Genomic DNA, 16541 nt, shown 5'->3' with positions numbered 1-16541 from the left:
ATCTTTAAAAAGGCAGGCTCCAAATATATTTAACGGCTCATTTTATACTTTTATTTGTCATGTTTTCTCAGCTCTAGGAAAAACCATTGCTTTGGATGTAATTGTCAGATCAGATGAAAACATCAGGGGTTATCTTACTGTCAGCCCATCTTAGGCATACTGCACAGCTGCTGTCAGGGTAGATTCTCATTTACCTTTCCTGGACACCCTGCATGGAAGGGCTGTATTTTTTGTCACCAACACAAAGAGCTAACGCTGTACTTTCTGTCTGGATGCCTGGTATATCAGACTGATGGACCAACAAAGACACAGAGCATTACACAAAGGGAGCATGATGAACTGTATTGTTCACTTTAGCAGCCACACTGAATCAATCCCCCGCAAACAGGGAAAGCTGCAGTACACGGAAAGCAGAATCAAACTGGCCACACCTGTGCACACCACATACAGTATGTGCAGCCCTTGTTACAACTGATGGCCAACCCCCGCCAAAGTCAGTTCACCTCCACTTTTATAAGCCTGGTTGAGCCAGGTGGATGAGGCACAGAAGAGGGAACAGGTTTCAGAGGGGTAGCCGTATTAGTCTGTATCAGCAAAAACAATGAGGAATCCTTGTGGCACCCACAGCATCCCACTTCCAGTCCCCTGCGGGCCCTTCCAAAGGCAGCGAGAGGGCAGCTTAAAGCAAGATGGGGGATGACCATCATCTGTGACAATGCCCTCAAGGAAACCAGCAGGAAGTGATAACGCTAATGAACCACAGTCACAGATGCACACCTGCTGCACCAAAAACACAGGCTCCGATCACGTCAAAGAGGAACTCCTCCAGCTTTCAGGAGGCAGCAAGCTGGTTAGTAACTGGAAAGAGTCGTTTCTGGGAGGCATGCGCACACAATAGCATGCTCACTGATCCTCAGGAGAGACCGGGATACCACTGCAGGGCCTGACCCTCTGAGCACTCTGCTCTCCCACAGGTGGATTGGATTGTCCTCACCCCCCGGCGAGGAGCTGCAGAGGGAAAGAGGTCTCTGAAACTCAAAGATAAACAATCCTAACAACGTGTATTAAAAGATAACAGCAAACCAGTGCCCATGCATTGCCCAGGGCATGCTGATAACAAGTGTGCCGCTTGCACCTAGGAAAGAGAAAACGTTTTAAATGACGAATCTCATAACTAAGCTTTATTCTTCTAGAGGAACGTGTGACGAGTTCTGACCTGAGGGCTAGTCCAGAAAGGACTCAGAATAATGTATCCAAGGTGTTTAATAAGGGGGGAATGTAGAGTGGCAATACCCAGCTTTATGGTCATCCTGGGACCACTGCTGCTTAGGTAACGGTACAGAGCCTGGCTCCATTCAATCTGTTCAGCTCCCTTCTCGCTGACAGGCCAAAGGCGCAGGCCTGGCAATTCCAGACCTAGTTTGGGCTCAGAGACATGTTTAAAAAGCCCTTACTGACAGTCTGATCCTATACAGCTCTACAGTGAGTTAATCTCTTCATAAACATTATCACCTACTTCCACAGGCCGGGCTGACCGTAAACCAGGCTGGGCAGCAGCAGCAGCAGCACCGTTATGCCACTAAGAAAGCTCTACTCCATTACGATTATTCTGTATCAATATTTATTCTACCAGACTAATAGGAAAGTCAACATATGACTAGAAATTGAATTTTCCTAACAGTGAATATTAACATGACATGTTCTAAATGAATGGTGGTAACTGGATGACCAGAATGATTTTTCAGCTCCCCACAGTACAATAGGAAAGAACTTTCTGTGTTGGAACCTGCTCTGACCATGAAGCTGGGTTTTTGTTTTACCTCTTCAAAAGGTTCTGTATTAGATTCATCCCAGTCAATAGCCATTGTGGGTAGGTTTGGAGACAGAATACAAGAAATTGTATCTTAATGTTGCTGTACTGTCCAACATGACTGAAATGAACCCTACCGTCTACTTTGTAAGAACACTCAAGGTCCTTGGAGACTCTTCATGTGTCTGCCCAGATGGAAGGTTGAAAAAAGCTTTGGACTGTTACTATTGTTTTATATCATATCATAAACAGACAGCCAGAGCTCCAGCTGGTGTAAACTGGCATTATTCCACTGACCTCAATGGAGCTACATGGATTTACTCCAGTTGAGGATCTGGCCCTTAATGTACACCCACAGAGAGCTGTGCACTAAGTAACTCTAACAGGGGTGGGAGGAGGGGGAGGAGAGAGAGATCTGATACCAAAGCGTACAACCGCAAGGTATGGAAGTCATTTCCATTCTTTTTATATAACATTCTCTGTCCAGAGCACTGACAATATCCTGGTTCCAATGGATGTCAGAGGCCAGAACTGCTGCTGGGGCAGAAGAACAGAAGTTATGCATTTTATAAGATCAAAAAGGTATTCCTGAACATTTACAAAAGGCTTTAAAGATCCTAGCTGGCCTTTCGGCTCCAACAGCATCCCCAAAGTTGGCTGTCCTTTCCTTGCCCTGCTTCAAAAACCTCAGCAGGCATCAAATGAGTTTACTAACTTCCAACAAAGTCGGAGAGCAATTTGTCCAGATGTTAGGGTCAGTTTCTATAGAAATTGAACTGTTCTTCTCCCGTTGCAGGAATAGATAATTGTACATTATCACTGTCCAAAATCCGATGGGCCAGTGATAACATTACCAGGGATGGGCTCAAACCTTCATTTACCCCTTAAATCAAACCATAGCTGGACTTTGCTTTGAGATGAAGCTGGAAAGCAGAGGTCTGGAAATATCTATCACAAGACAGACTATTTTCAAGTTACTCCCAGGACTGGGACAGACGATACCAGCAACATTGCAAGACAGACAGTTCTCATGACATCTCCAGACCAGTACGGCAGACCAGAGAGGTCTGCGTAATTTGTGTAAGGGTTAGAACCAGATCCAAACTTATAGTTGCTTAACTAAACCAAACAATTGAAACTTAACGTATCACTAAATATAACTCTTCTAGCCACTTTACATGACAGCTCATTTCCCCAGAGATAAGAGCATTAGACGAATGAAAAAACATATTCATCTCTTCATGGTCGATAGAGCCTGTTCCTTGAGGAATCCTTCAAGGGAGTTGGATAAATAGTTTTATTACTGCAACACATGGCAGTTGCTCATATTGATTTATTGTCCACTCAATTCCAAAAGGCAGGGAGCAGCATAAAGCACATGTAAAGAGCAAATGAAAGAGAATGGGAGGCCAGAAGGAACGGGAGCTGGGAAGGTGGCACCACTTCCCAGCCAGAACAGTCATGAGTCTTGCATAGATGAGGTGTCACATTTTGCATTTTTATAACTCAAAGCTAAAAGAAAACTACTGATCTCATTCACTCCAAGTTTACATCACCATAACTACTGATTTCAGTGCAGTTACTCCCGATTTACACCACTGTGAGATCAGCATCAGGCCATTAGTTTGGACAAAAATAACTGCACTTTTGCAAGGTTTCTTATTCCAAGGTTAAGTCTACAGCAAACTTATCCATTTTAAACCCTCCTAAAAATAAGGGAATCTAATTATGGAAACAGCTAAATTCTTACAAACCATGCAAACTGTGCCCTGGTAATCTACAATCAATGGTGACAGGTTTTATGCAAGAGGGTCGTGGTGCATCATGGTGCTGCACACTCTGGCCCCAATCCAGCAAAGCACTTACACTTAAACACGAGTAGTTCCACTGATTTCAATTACATGACTCACCTGCCTAAAACTTAAGGACAAACTTAAGGGAGAAAGATTTCCAAAAGGAACCCATGGGAGTTGGGTACCCAGCACTTCTCTGCGCCTTTGCAAATATCCTGAGTGCTTGGTTGGCTCAGGGCCACAGCAGCCAGCGCCTGGCCAGATCAAGCACTAGAACAGGAACCTGTGTTCTTTGGGGGTTACAGACCATTTGACACAACGTGTCAGTGCACAGAGGGGGCAGGATGGTTTCGGCAAGTCGATCAGTACTCTAGAGCAGCTTCGGTAATGTACTCAATGGAGTTCATGTAATTACTTCTTCACATTCACAACATACAGCTACAGACACCATCGTAAGCTCCAGGTGCCTACCCCACAGAGTAATACACACAGAAGGACTGTCAATGAATAGAATCACCCAGCCCTCCTCTCACTCCTTCCTCTCTAGCCTGGGGAAGGAGAGAAAAGCTGGGCTTCACAGCATGCCCAGAAGGTTACCAATGGTGGCTCCAGTGGTGCCAGGAGGGGCTGGAGTACTCAAGAGGGACATTATTTCTCTGGTTCTTTCCAGGATGTTGACTGTGTGTGTGCGCGCATGGTACTGGTGTGTACATGGTCAGTTCACCTCTGCACTGACAACGCAACCCCCTTCCTAGTCTCCTGCACTCCTAGCAGCTGACAGCAGCATTCTCACACACTGTTCAGGGGACGGGGGCTTCTCTCCCCTAGTCACTCCAAGAGGGGGTAGCAGATGTTATTGCAGTGTTTGGTGGGATTCTGTGTAACCAGACTGCCATTGTTGAGTCTTCACACCCTCCCCTGACAGCTCAGCCTATGCAAACTGCAGCTGGGAAGCAGAAATGACGTCACAATTTTTTCTTAAAGTTGCAAGAGAAAAAATGGACAGCGTGCTACCTCCAGCCCTCAAAAGACCTATCCATACCTCACTAAGGTCCCACTTGTTCTGGGTGCCTTAAGGCAGCACAAAGTCCCCCTGTAACACAGTAATCTTCAGCCTACTGACAGTTCTTTTCAGGATACTAGTTCTGATCTCATGTAACATTCAGTGACAAGTATAAGTGACATCAGCAGATTTCTTCACTTGTGCTTAATTAAAGTTATAAAATGCACCATTATGTAATGCAGCATGGATGAGCTAACTATGAATGACTTCATTTTTATGTTCCAGAATGTCAAGTTATACCAGATATTCAGGATTTCCAGTGTTCATGGTTTTTTCAAGGGAATTTTTTTAAAAGTTTGTTTGGTTTATTCGGGGGAGGGGGTGTTGTTTTGACAGATTATGATGCAAAAATCACTATCTCCCTGTTCAAAATGTCTTCTCTCTTAAATCACACCAGGAAACTTTGTACATCTTTGTAGTTCAGCTACAGCAAATGCACCGTAAATTGAACAAAAATTGATTTGCAGTAACAATTTTTGGTTTAAAGTAACACACCAGGTTGCATCAGGACTCAAACAAATGTGTAAGCAACATCAGTTTGGCTTCCTCTATTTTTATGCATATGTTTGTCAGTAAGAGACAGCACGTGATCTCTATCTTTCGCATCCATCAGTGAAAACTTTCCCAACACTTTGTGCCCTCATGGAAAGATGAAGTAGAGAGCTCAGGCAGCCATTATGCCAAGGAAAGCATAGCGTCTGGATTGAGTCAGTCTGAGATTCTAGACTCCTGACTCTGGCGCAAAAGGGACCGAGAAGTAGCGCCAGAGTGAGGGGCCCTCCTCTCTTCTGGCTAGGAGGGGCACAGCCAGAGACCACAGGGGTCCGTGCTTAAGGAGAGCACCCTGCATGGCCTGTGACTATGTTCCAGACCTTCAACACATGTCCAACTAAATAAACAATGCAGGACGCATCTTCACATCTCAGTGAGTTGTGGGGCTAAACCCTCAGATGTTCTGCTGGGGAGGTAAAGGGAAAACAAACGACCTTATCCTGATGAAACGACCTGCTGGAAATCACATCAGGAAACTCCCACCTGGGTTGGGGAAGAATTTGTCCCAACGGCTCACTCCTCAGGCGGCTAGAAGCTGGAGATCCTGTAGAGGCCAGTCACTTTTTCCCGTTGAAGGAAAGGCATTCCGTCTGTTAACAACAGTGACCCCTGTGGTCAAGCGGGGAACAGCACTGCTAAGGTGGGTGGATGGGGAAATGGAAAGGTAACCCTACAAGAGGAGCTGGGACTCTTCCTGCCTAAGACACAGGGAGCCTGGACTGGAAAGTACGTGCTCCTTGTTGCAGTTCCAGAAAGAAATCGCATGCATTCCCCCCAGTGGCTGTTGCCTATTGCAGCATGCATGGGGAAGGACTGGGGGGTTGCCCACAATAAGCTAACAGGCCACACTTCCATTAGTTAGAGCCTCCAACAATAGCAAGCGCCACATCCAGACGATGCCCGAGACCTTCACAGGTGCGCTGGCAGGAAAAAGGGAAGAGGCAGCTCCTTGCACGCTCTCCTCTACCCAGCATGCCCTTCCCAAAAGCCAGGCGTTCTGTTCTCATCCTGCCTTGTTATGCAGCTTCAGCTTAACCCAGGCTGTCTTTTGTTCAGAAATCCATCAAAACATTTAGCAAATAGTTGTTGAATAAAAAGTCAAAGTAGTTTTATTCTTTATAGAGTCTTAGATGTAAAACTAATGAAGGAGAGTGATGCGTACAGGCTTCATTATAAGCACCATCTAAAAGCACTGTTGCAAACTGGTAGTAATATGCTTTACATTTGACATTTTATTTCCCTCACAACGGTATGAAGGGACTTGGAATAAAAAAGGATGCATAATCAGGAAAGAAATACTAAAAGATGAATTAGCACAAAGTTACAAAACTCTGAAGGCCTTTTCAACATTTATGATATGAGGGTTTTAAAATCTAGCTATTCAGGCTGATTGTTCTGTTGTGGAAAATTGTCCACAATGTTTCTGTTCTTATTCCTATTCAAAGTGCAGAAAAAGGTTTAGTGCAATCAAGAAAAGGTGCAAGTTACTTTAATGTTGCCTACCATTGCTTGCTTTTTCTACTATTTGTTTAACAAAGAGAGACCTTAAATTTTCTTAATTAAAACATAGATCTTTTTATTTACAGGCAGTATCTACATTTGATTTCTGAGTGAACCTTATTTTGTGTATGTAATTAAATACTATACATTTTCACCGGATTTGTTCTCACTTATTCCTGATTTACACCAGTGTATTTCCACTGAAGTCAGTGAAGTTGCACCTATGCATAAGAGCAGAATCAGGCACACTATTTCTCTAAGGTACTTACATATACCAATAGAGAGAGGGCTGTGGGGGGAAAGCAAAACAAACTTGGTGTTTTCGAAGGGGCAGGGTGTTGAGGAGTTTGGGGGGGGCATGGGGAAGAATGGTTGTATTTTTGTAAAATGAAAGAGCAAGTAGTTCTTACATGCATGCACTAATGCCTGTTGCCTCAGAATTAGAGCTGGATGTATCACTGGTTAGAAGAGTTCCATTTAATCTTCTTGGTGCTTAGGAACATTGCTTCCTATTTCCCGTATGAGGTGGTAGAAAAACCATTTGGCTGTCAGTAGGGGCAATGATTTCTGGTCTTCACTAGCAAAAATAATGTATCTTTGGGATACGACTGCATAGCACTGAAGATTTTTTTAGACTAGGGACATCAAAGACTTTTTATAACAGTGCAGCTTGAATATAAAGTACAATGAAAGCCAATGCAGTGCGGTACAGCCTGTGTGATTTGTAATGTACACTGCAGTATAAGCCCTGAGAATTAGACCCCTTCCAAGATATCATTTATTAACTGCTCAAGCACAACCAGTGATCTTGGCACGTTACAGAACACAGCATCCAGCACGCTCCTACCCCACAGAGCTTGCATTCGCAGTGATGTATTGTTTGAGTTTGGGGAACACAGGTGCTAAAAATCAGTGAGCGTTTTGGGAATGCAGCATAGGGTCCTTGAGATCTCCTCCTTTATAGGTAATGGGCCAGGCCCTCAGCTGGTGGAGTTGGGATACACTAATATATGCCAACTGAGGATCTGGCTCACTGTTTCACTCACAGAATGGCCTTGTTGTTTTGTTATTTCAGCAGATTGTCAGGAGCTCCCATATGCCCTTTCCCTCTCCAGCAAGCAGTGTTTGGTTGTTTTTACACACACACACACACACACACACACACACACACACACACACACACACACACACCCCCTCTCTCTCTCTCTCTCAATCCTACAGAGACAGGACTGCAAGGCACAGGTGATTGGTATGTAATGCACATGACATATTTCAAGAAGCCAAAGATCAACAGTTTACTTTGTATTGCCATTTGTCTCCCATTTAAGCCTGTATTTTTCATACCTGCACAAAACTCACACTGTCTTAGAGCAGCTTAACTGGTTTCTAGCAGCTATGGGCAGCAGTGTCATAGCTACAGGGGCTGCATGGGGATGATCAGATCAGGACAGGCACTTCCTCTGAAACCAAAGCTTTCTGATCTGGGCTTTGGGTCCAGCTGTGAGATACAGTGTTCAGATCCAGATCTGATTTGGCCACGTTCAGATCTGTGCTCTCAGTTTTCTACTCAATCTCAAATCAATCACCGCACTTAGTGAAATACCTGCAGGTGACATGCTGACAACCTCTGATGAAGTGTGGGAGAAAGGTGCTTTCCAGCAGGGAGCATTACTCACAAGCTGTAAAGCCATGAACAGGTCTGCAACTGAGTGTGGGTTACACCTTTAGGTCGGGCTTCTCCAAGGAGCCTAGGGGAGTTCTATCTGTCCTACAGCTCCCATTGCCCTAAGTATGTGCATGCTTCAGAGTCTTTAATCTGTACCCATTTTACAGCTGACGAACTGAGGCAAAGGGGAAGAGTGTATCTACAGGGTGAGAGCAGCCTGTGGCAGCAAGGCTCAGAGCCCAGGTTGACAGACCTGGCCTCACTGAGCTCTCACTACAAAGAGCAGGGTAGACATCGCAGCTTGCACTCTGCAGCTGAGCGAGGGGAATGGGCTTCAGAGCCTGAGCAGCAAGAGGCTGAGTCTGTCAACCTGGGCTCCAAGACTAGCTGCTGCTCCCTGGGACGATGTGCCCGTGTGTCTGCACTGCGATTAAACACCTGCGTCTGGCCCCGCTCTGCTGACTCCGGCACAAGGAGCCAAAAACTGCTCTGCAGATGTTTGTGCTTGGGCAGAAGCCTGGGCGCTGGGACCCTCTCCCTGTAATATCCTCACATAAACACCCCTTGTGGAACTCCAGGTCCAAGCAGGAACATCTACATGGCAATTTTACAGCCCCCCAGCCAAGCCCCACAAGCCCATGTCAGCCGCAGGTGGTTAACAGCAGGGTAGACATATCCTATTATTACTTGAGATTTTCAAAAGGAGCCTGAAGGAGATCTCTGTGAAACTCAAAAGCTTCCACCAACACAAGTTGGTCCAATAAAGGATATTACCTCACCCACATTGTCTTTTGAAGATCCTGGGACCAACATGGCTACAGCACCATGGCAAACAGTCTTTTCAGTTAACATTCAAAGAAAACATGTTCAGCTAGTGTAAATCAGTGCAGCGTCAGTGACTAATGGAGCCAGGCTGATGTACAGCAGCTGAGGAGCTGGCTCCAGGTGTAGGATCTCAGTTACTGTACTCTGAATCCCTTCATGCAATGCCATCTGGTTTGCTATAAACCGCAAAGGTGCCAAAAGAATACACTTGAAAGGAAGGACCCTTCCCTTCATCAGTCATGAGGCATGAAGTTAATAGCTCCTAGTGTAAAAGGGGATTGCGGGCTGGTGGTACGGACCCCTGATAAACCAGAAAGAGAGAAAAGCAGCACTTCAGGTTCATTTTTGCAAGGAGATTAGCCAAGAGCTGTTTTCTTCCATTTAACAGCTTTACTGTGTGTGGCTCTCATAAGAACATAAAAATGGCCATACTGGGTCAGGCCAAAGGTCCATCTAGACAAGTATCCTGTCTCCCGACAGTGGCCAGTGCCAGGTGCCCCAGGGAGAATGAACAGAACAGGGAATCATCAAGTGATACATCCTCTGTCGCCCATTCCCAGCTTCTGGCATATAGAGGCTAGAGACACCATCCCTGCCCATCCTGGCTAACAGTAATTGATGGACCTATCCTCCATGACCTTATCTAGTTCTTTTTTGAACCCTATTATATTCTTGGCCTTCACAACATCCTCTGGCAAGGAGTTCCACAGGTTGACTGTGCATTCTGTGAAGAAGTACTTCCTTTTGTTTGTTTTAAACCTGCTGCCTATTAATTTCATTTGGTGACCACTAGTTCTTGTGTTATGAGGAGTAAATAACACTTCCTTATTTACTTTCTCCACACCAATCATGATTTTATAGACCTCATCATATCCCCCCCTTAGTTGTCTCTTTTCCAAACTGAAAAGTCCCAGTCTTATTAATCTCTCCTCACAGAGCAGCCGTTCCATACCCCTAATCATTTCTGTTGCCTTTTTCAGAACCTTTTCCAATTCCAATATACCTTTTTTGAGATGGGGTGACCACATCTGCACACAGTATTCAAGACGTGGGCATACTGTGGATTTATAGAGGCAATATAATATTTTCAGTCTTATTATGTATCCCTTTCTTAATGATTCCCAACATTCTGTTTGCTTTTCTGACTGCCACTGCACATTGAGTGTTTTCAGAGAACTATCCACAATGACTCCAAGATCTCTTTCTTGAGTGGTAACAGTTAATTTAGACCCGATCATTTTATATGTGTAGTTGGGATTATGTTCTCATCCAGCATAATCTACAAACTACTATGTTGATAGACTAGAGATGATTGTCAAAAGATTTTGATGAAACACTTTTTCATCAGAAAATGTTGATTCATCAAGAGTGAAATGTTCCATGGAAATCTGTCAATTTCTACAAAATTTCACTTATGGGGGAAAAAAAAAAGAGAATGGAGCATTCTGATGAGGTTGAAATGAAAGGTTTGATTGTTTTAAAACAACTTTGCTTCTTTTGTTCTTTAAATTATATAATACATTTTTAAAAAATATGAAATCAGAATGAAATGTTTCTTTCTTTATCTGAATTAAACATTTCAATCAACTCAAAACAAACTTTTTTTTAAAAAATTTCACATCCTGGGAAACAGAATTTTTTTGTTTTCATTCCATTTCAAAAGAGAAGACATTCTGAAATTGCAGAATTTCCTGCAAAATGGAAAATTAGTCTCTGTCCAGCAGCAGCATTACACTGAAGTCCGTGGACAATTCAGTCATTTAATCAACGCCAGAAAAATACAGTACCAGTTATCTACTCGTATGTCAGCCTGTCTAAATACTTTCACTGGAGTTCACAAGTAAGTAGAATTCTATAGCACAATGAATTTCAGAGAAGCACTAAAACCAGAAAATCCCATCTCAGCTCTGTCTTTTGGAATTTTATTTCCAATCTGTATTCGATTCTCAGGTTACCTACATCTTTCCCCTACTGTCAGCACTTTCCCACAGCTATTCAGTTGAGATGGGTCATTAACAAGCAAGACAGAAAAGAAAGAGATCACCATTATCATACTGTCAGTATTGCTAGGGCTTCAATTGCCTTAACATCTAGAAAAACAACAAGGAGTCCGGTGGCACCTTAAAGACTAACAGATTTATTTAGGCATAAGCTTTCGTGGGATGCATCCAAAGAAGTGGTTTTTTACCCACTAAAACTTATGCCCAAATAAATCTGTTCGTCTTTAAGGTGCCACTGGACTTCTTGTTGTTTTTGTGGATACAGGCTAACCCGGCTACTCCCTGATACTTAACATCTAGGTGGCATTTCAGAGATTACATTTGTCTGCAGCAGATTGAGCTGATTTCAAAAAGTTAAAACATAATGGCAGCTCTGGCCTTTTCTCATTTGCCCCAAGATGAGCAGCAGTGTCCATTTCTCTCTCTCTCTCTTTCTTCTGAATGCCAAAAAGGTCCTCTCCAGTATCCCTAAGTACCTGGAGTCGATAGAAACTCATTCAACACCTGGGCCAGTGGGAGAATATTTTCACGTGGAAATGCATATCAAGGTACACATGCTACAACAGCGACAACTGAGAAATGGCTTAGTGCCTGCTCTGCTAAATTTAACACACAGAAAAGAAATATAGTGAATGCTGGCAGAGGAACCATGGTAGGCTGGGAATGCAATCCAGAGAAGCCACGTTTCAATGTCTCATTTGCTTACAGATTATTCTGGAAAAATTCTTAGACTACACATCTGCTTCTCTGTGTTACAGCTCAGAGGACAAGGCTCGACAGGAGGCTGAGGGGAGAGCTTGCCTCACTGATTTCTGTACCCGTGGTCTGCTCTCTCCTTTGCAGTTTCTGGCTGGAATGTTCTCCCATCCCATATCACATCAGGATTTGTCACTGAACTGAACTGAGGATGGTGAGAAACTTCACAATGTTGCATTGCATCCTGATGGCCCCAATCCGAAGTTTTCTTCATGAAGCCACAGTTGCCGAAAACACACCAGTTGGTGTAACAGACAGCACTAGGCTACTTAGGTTTTTGTTTTTTCAAAGACAAGTCCCAAAATCCAAGAACCCTTCCAGAGATTTTTTTTTAAATGCAGGCTGATAAGAAATAAAGGCTATGGCTACACTTACAGTTCTGCAGCACTGGTAGTTACAGCTGTGTTCGTACAGCTGTGTAGGGCCAGCGCTGCAGTGTGGCCACACTGACAGCTACCAGCGCTGCAGTGTGGCAACATTTGCAGCACTTGCAGTGCTGTTGGGAATGGTGCATTGTGGGCAGCTATCCCACAGAGCACCTCGTCCCATTTTGGCGCTGTGGCTTGTGGGAAGGGGACGGAAGGGTGCGGGTCTTTCCGCTTCCTGTTCCAACGCCCCGTGGTGCTTTGCTACACATTCCAAGCAGTTTGGCGCCACTGTGAGTCTGCAGCGCGATTTCTGAGATTTCTGTTACAAATGGAGCCTGAGCTGCTGAGGACCTTGCTGATGAATGTTGCCAGCACATCACGCATGGCAGTGGAGCTATTCCTTCAGCTGCAAAGTGACAGTGAGGAGTCAGACAATGATATTGAATCATCTGACGCTCAAGACACTCAATTGCTTGTGGCAGTAACAGACGTGCTCAGCACCGTGGAACGGCGCCTTTGGGCTCGGGAAACCAGCACTCAGTGGTGGGATCACATCGTCCTGCAAGCCTGGGATGACGAGCAGTGGCTGCAGAACTTTCGGATGAGAAAAGCCACTTTCATGGCACTGTGTGCTGAGCTTGCCCCTACCCTGCGGCGCAGGGACACGAGATTGAGAGCTGCCCTGCCAGTGGAGAAGCGGGTGGCTATTGCAGTCTGGAAACTGGCAACTCCAGACAGCTACCGATCGGTGGCGAACCAGTTTAGAGTGGGAAAGTCCACCGTTGGAATGGTGCTGATGCAAGTTTGCACAGCCATTAATCGCACCCTGCTAAGAAGAACTGTGACTCTTGGGAACGTGCAGGACATTGTGGATGGCTTTGCACAAATGGGTTTCCCTAACTGTGGAGGGGCAATAGATGGGATGCATATTCCTATTCTGTCCCCACCCCTCCTCGCATCAGAGTACATTAATCGCAAGGGGTATTTCTCTGTGGTTCTCCAAGCGCTTGTGGATCACCGTGGCGTTTCACTGACATTTACTCAGGATGGCCTGGAAAGGTGCATGATGCACGCATCTTTCGGAACAATGCCCTGTTCAGGAAGCTGATGGCCGGGACTTTTTTCCCAGACCGCAAGATTACAGTAGGGGACGTCGAAATGCCCACTGTGATCCTTGGAGACCCTGCTTACCCCTTAATGCCTTGGCTCATGAAACCGTATACAGGGAAGCTTGACAGGAGCAAGGACCGGTTCAACTACAGGCTGAGCCAGTGCAGAATGACTGTGGAATGTGCTTTTGGCCGTTTGAAAGCCCGCTGGCGTTGTCTTTATGGGAAGCTAGATTTGGGGGAAAGCAGCATCTCTGCTGTTATATCCGCGTGCTGTACCCTCCATAATATTTGTGAAGGGAAGGGTGAAAGATTCAGTGAGGAATGGACCTCCGAGGTTCGACGCCTAGAGGCTGAATTTGCACAGCCAGAGAGCAGGGCTACTAGAGAGGCCCAGCAAAGGGCTTCAAGGATTAGGGATGCCTTAAGGGAGCAATTTGATGCTGAGAGCAAACAGTAATGTTTGGTGCCTTTGCTGTGCTCCGTTCTACCTTGGGGTACAGTATTTACCACTTTCTGCAATAATAAAAACTATTGTAAAAGCCATAAAATCCTTTATTCAAAGAACAGTACATAAAAGGCCAGGGGGGCTAGGGTGGTGGACTGTACATTCAGAGGTTTGAATATGTCCTGTTTGGATTGCTGTTCAATGTCTGCTGCACTTCAGGATTACTATGCTGCAGAGTAATGAGGGTGGAGTGCACAGGGTAAGGATTGTAGTTATCAGGGCTGGTAGGTGATCGTACAGGTGTTGGGGGCAGCTGGGGGTAGTAAGAAACAGGCTGCTGGAGAAAGGTGTTTTGTGTAAATACTGGGGAACAAGAAAGAGAGCTTTGGGAGGGGTGTGGGTTACCACGGTACAGATCTGCCTGCATGGCTACGAGAGACTCGAAAGAGTCAGTTTGGCGAGCCAGGAGGCTTATCAGCTGCTTTGAGGTTTTTTTGGCAGCCAATTCCTTTCTCCTGCTTTGTGTTTGCCTCCACCCATACATTTTCTCTCTCCATTCCTGCGTCTTCCTACTTTCTCTGGTGTAGTGATTCATAACTGTTTTGATCAATTCTTCTTTTGATTTTCGCGGATTTTTTCTCAAGTTCTGCAACCGACGGGAGTCCGTTGATCCGGCTGCATTAGTCAAGGTCACTAAAAAAAACAGATAGAAACATATAATACACAGAGGCTACATTGTTTATTATCACACAGTGAAGGAGTTTGTAGACTTTTTGTAGCATCATTCCCACATACCTAACATAACACAGAGAGGCCAGGGAAGCGAAGGCTTGGCAAGCAATGGGGTGAGTGTTTCTGCCCCGACTTCACCTGGGAAGGGGAACTGACTGATGGCTCTCTGGGGTTTATCTGCACTGGGTAGAGGAGGGAGCTGGTGGCCTGCACAGGGGACAGTAGGGAACAGGAAGCTGGCGAGCTGCTGGCGGGGGGGGGGGGGGGGGGGAGCGGAACGCGGAGCTGGCGACCTGCTGGGGGGAGGGGTTGGACAGCGGAATTGCCGGCCTGCTGGCGGTGGGGGGGGCCGGACCGCAGAACTGCCGGCCTGCTTGGGGGGGGGGGGCGGACCACGGTGCTGGCGACCTGCTGGGGGGGTGGGGGGTGGGGCTGACCGCGGTGCTGGCGACCTGCTGGGGGGGGGCGGACCGCAGTGCTGGCGACCTGCTGGGGGGGGGGGGCCGGACCGCAGTGCTGGCGACCTGCTGGCGGGCGGGGGGGGGAGGCCGGAACGCGGAGCTGGCAACCTGCTGGCGGGGGGGGGGGGGGTACCGCGAACCTGGCGCCCTGCACTGAGTAGTATCCCTACATTATCAACAGGGTTTCCTACTGCCAGATATATCACTGCTGCGTGTTACCTGGGAAGAGAGGGAGGGTCTTCTACAGCAATGTGGATTCCGCCCTGGCCCCTATGCAGCTTGCCTGTGTGCAGCCATGGTCCCCCCACCCCCCGCTGCACAGTGGATCGGACGAGTTAGCCTGACCGGGACAAGGACCACGGTGGCTCTCCCTATAAACTTGCGAAAGCACATTGCCCACGCTCTGGCTGCAACTTTTCAAGAGATTACCGAGGCCGATTACAGAGACGTGATAGAGCAAATCAATGGGCTATTCCACGTTTAGGCATGCATGCAGGCAGCCATAACCCAAACCGTCCTCTCCCAAAACATAAAATCTGCTTACCCCGAGCATGCTCCTCTGCTTCTTCTTCACCAGCACTTCCCACTGCTGCGACTGGCTAGCCTCCTCCTGGCTTGAGAATAGCTCCTGGCTGCATGCCTCCTGGGACTCCGGGGTGTCTCCCTCCACCCCAGTAGCCTCACTGTCGGCTTCCTCTACACCCTCCCCCACTTCTCCCTGCTCTGAACTCTCCATCGTGCTCCTAGGATTGGCAGTGGGGTCACACCCAAGTATGGCATCCAGCTCCTTGTAAAAACGGCAGGTTGTGGGGGCAGCTCCTGAGCAGCGATTTCCCTCACGGGCTTTGCAGTAAGCACTGTGCAGCTCCTTAATTTTTACCCTGCACTGCAACACGTCCCGTTCATGGCCCCTTCTCAGTAAGGACTGTGATATCTGCCCATAGGTATCATAATTTCTCTGGCTGGAGCGCAGCTGTGCTTGCACAGCTTCCTCACCCCAAACACTGATGAGGTCCTGCAGCTTGGAACTGTTCCATGCTGGGGCTCGTCTGGGGCGTGGAGGCATGGTCGCTGATTGATTGATTGATTGATTGATTGATTGCACTCCACACCTGGCTGAGCAAACAGGAAGGGGATTTTTAAAATTCCCGGGGCATTTAAAGGGGGGGTCAGCTGAGCCCAGGGCAGTGGAGTGTGAAGGATTACCAGAGAGGCTTAAAAGGTATGCTGGGATACCTCCTTATACCCCGGAGGCCAATAAAAGCGCTGGTGGGGTCCACACTTGCTGACCAGCGCTGGATCACCAGCGCTGGAATCGCTACACCCGAGGCACAACCGGGTGTACAGCCAGCGCTGCAATCAGGGAGTTGCAGCGCTGGCCGTGCTTTGCAAGTGTGGCCACATCCTAAGTTGCAGCGCTGGTGAGGGGGTTAGCCATGTGGACTATCCCAGTATTCA

At 46.6% G+C, this 16541-nt stretch overlaps 1 protein-coding gene across 2 annotated transcripts in view; it reads right to left on the bottom strand.

The window, feature by feature from the left end:
• The window catches only part of HTR2C (5-hydroxytryptamine receptor 2C), a 433471-nt gene that overhangs the window by 299034 nt on the left and 117896 nt on the right, over positions 1 to 16541 (bottom strand). The window lies entirely within an intron of this gene.

This window comes from Gopherus flavomarginatus, chromosome 8 (assembly GCF_025201925.1).
Source record: "Gopherus flavomarginatus isolate rGopFla2 chromosome 8, rGopFla2.mat.asm, whole genome shotgun sequence".
NCBI classification, from domain to species: Eukaryota; Metazoa; Chordata; order Testudines; family Testudinidae; genus Gopherus; species Gopherus flavomarginatus.
The sequence above is the reverse complement of the archived record's forward strand: the minus strand, read 5'-3'. Positions and strand labels throughout refer to the sequence as shown.